The sequence below is a fragment of the Mus pahari genome, chromosome 16 (genome assembly GCF_900095145.1).
Source record: "Mus pahari chromosome 16, PAHARI_EIJ_v1.1, whole genome shotgun sequence".
In the NCBI taxonomy this organism is placed as follows: Eukaryota; Metazoa; Chordata; class Mammalia; order Rodentia; family Muridae; genus Mus; species Mus pahari.
The window spans coordinates 63,739,795-63,742,665 of NC_034605.1; the positions used below are offsets into that span (position 1 = coordinate 63,739,795).

The window sequence follows — 2,871 nt, forward strand, 5'->3', positions numbered from 1 at the left end:
TCTCTCTCTCTCTCTCTCTCTCTCTCTCTCTCTCTCTCTCTTTCTCTCTCCCCTCCATGGACACTTCAGATTCTGCCTTGGTAGGGGCATGATCTCACCTGTGGTGACTGCCTTGGCCTCAATCCACTCCACAGATGCAACTCTTCAAAAGTTGCTGAAGTCTCTGGACCTATCCCAGCAACACCTCTCTCTGGCTTTAAATCCCAAATATCTAAGCATTTGGCCCCACCCCTCAACTCTGGCCTCTTTTGGATTGGCTGTGTTGGTGGCTGGATTAAGCCTTCAGGCACTCCTACCTCAGGCTCTTTCTGAGATATAATCTCAGACTGTGTCTCTGGAGTGGGTGAGAGCTTCCTCTGTGGACTTTAAAACATTAACCTTGCCTGAGAAAATTAGACAGCCTATACTGTAGACTTTGTAAGAGGTTATACTGGTATTTTGCTTGTTGATTGTGTTTCCTAGAAAAGCTGAACTGTATTTTACCCTACACTTTAGAATCGGGGGGTTGGTTACCATTCATGGTTTAGACTTAGTACATTCTATTTTGTGTTTAGTCCACTTCTATGGTTGTTTCCTGTGAGAACACAGATCCTCGGATATTCTGTTTCCCTCTTTCAGGGTGGAACACAACAGGACCTCATTAGAATCTTTAGTAGACAGTGATTCAAAGAGGAAAGTGAAGTTTAAGGCTAAACTCTGAAACAAAACATGAATGGCCTGCTGTTAGGGATCTCTTGAAATTCTTTGCTTTTCTCTTGGAAATTAAATTGTGATGCCTTCTAGAGGCACCAGTTACCTAGCACAGGCATCAACTGGAAGTTTCAATATTTACAGCTTTCAGGACACATCTTGTGGATCTCAGAGATACATTGTTTTGCAACCAGCACCAGGAGATATTTAAAAGGATTTACTCTTTTAGATATCTCTGAACACTAAATTTTAATTGTATATAATCCATCCTTGTACCTTGGAATGCAATGCCCTACTAATTTCTCTGTGGGAATATTTGGCTAGTTCTTTCGGTTGAGTGTTTTTCCGAATACAAATCCTGATGGATTATATTTCTCCAGTATTGAGATGAGGAACAATTAAGAGATAAATTATCTAAAATAACTGCTAGCACATTTTCCTAATTTTCTCTGGTTGTATCATATCATATGGCAAAAGATACAATATTTGATTTGTTTTCATTTTCTGGCTGCCTCAGGTCAGGGAAGAAATATATGACTTGGACCCTTTATCCTAATCTTCCTAGAGTGTATAAAAGCCAAGACGAATTGAGAAGTTACTAAATGTAGTAGAAATAGAAAAGAATATTTTATGATGGTCACAAAAGATTATTTTACAGAATTTGAAAAAAAATCAAGTAGTGGCATCAGCTTTTACTGTATTATTGTATAGCCCTTCCTCCTCCCTCCCTCCCTCCTTGCCTCCTTCCCTCTTTCTTTCTTTCTTTCTTTCTTTCTTTCTTTCTTTCTTTCTTTCTTTCTTTCTTTCTTTCTTTCTTTCTTTCTTTCTTCTTCCAAAATCTCCTTTCAGTTTCCTCTCCCTCTTCCCTTCCTAGTCCCTGCCCCTACCTCTCTTCCATAGCATATCCACTCCTTCTCAGTCTCCCTTCAGAAAAGAGCAGGCCACTCAGAGATATTAAATGAACATGGCATAACACACAATAAAACCAGGCACACACCCTCATATCCAGGCTAGAAGAAGCAAGCCAGGGGGAGGCAAAGGGGTCCCAAAAGCAGAGTTAAAAACCAGAGACACTCCTATTCCCATTGATACGAGTCCCACATAACACCAAGCTACTCAACCGTAACAGTTATCCAGAGGACCTTGGTCAGACCCACACAGGATCCTTGGTTTTTGCTTCAGTCTCTGTGAACCTCCATAAGCCTCATTGATTCCATGGGTTTCCTTTTGGTGTTATTGACCCTCTGACTTCCACAAGTTTCACAAGAGGAACTTCTGCAGGACTCCCTGAGCTTTGCCTAATGTTTGGCTGAGAGTTTCTGCATCTGTTGCTGTCAGTTGCTAGATGAAACCTCTCTGATGATGATTGTACTAATCTATTGTCTATGAGTATAATAGAATTATCACTAGGAATCATTCCATTAATATTTTTGCAGGTTGTGTTTTGGTCTATATTTTCTATCATTTTCCCAGCTTCCATGTCTTCCAGATGCCCTTCCCCCTACCCATCCCATGTGATTTTTATCTCTGAAAAGAGAAAATAGCTACTACAAAATATAATTATTACATTGGTGTTCACAGATACTCCCAAGAATGAGACCTGCCTTTGAATGTGTGTGAAATTCCCAGTGTCCCATTTTTAGAGAATTCGGTTTGTCGCTCTCCAGACAAAGATCATCTTCTTCACTCCTAGTGAGGTGTTGTGCTTATCCCTTTACTTTATGCTGGTGTTTCATTTTGCTTGAGTTGTGTTGGATTTGAATATTTGGTCATAATCTTAGAGCTTGCATGTGTACCAACCCAGTTGTGGCTGAAAAATGTTCTTTCTTTAAAATTATTTATCATCTCCAGTTCTGACAATCTTCCCACCCCCTCTTCCACATAAATGCCTGAGTGTAGAAGGAAGTCATATGGCAAAGACATCACATTCACGACCAAGCATTTCAGAATATTGCAGTCTCTTTAAGTTGTCCAGTTTTAGATCGATGTGTTAATTGCCAGTAATTAGTTTATCCATGGCAAGAAGCTTCTAAAGCAAAAAAATGAGCAACAAACTAGTTCATGGGTATAACAATATGCCCTCAAGAGTCGTCATCGTCTTCTTCTTCTTCTTCTTCTTCTTCTTCTTCTTCTTCTTCTTCTTCTTCTTCTTCTTCTTCTTCTTCTTCTTCTTCTTCTTCT

The 2,871-nt window shown here is 39.8% G+C and overlaps 1 protein-coding gene across 1 annotated transcript in view; it reads right to left on the reverse strand.

Moving 5' to 3' along the window:
* LOC110333879 (cathepsin R) overlaps positions 1–224 on the reverse strand; it is a 5,454-nt gene extending 5,230 nt beyond the window's left edge. Inside the window, exon 1 of the mRNA XM_021215648.1 lies at positions 99–224. The gene's annotated coding sequence lies outside the window, so the exon portion shown is untranslated. The remainder of the gene's footprint in view (positions 1–98) is intronic.
* Positions 225–2,871: the final 2,647 nt, after the last annotated feature.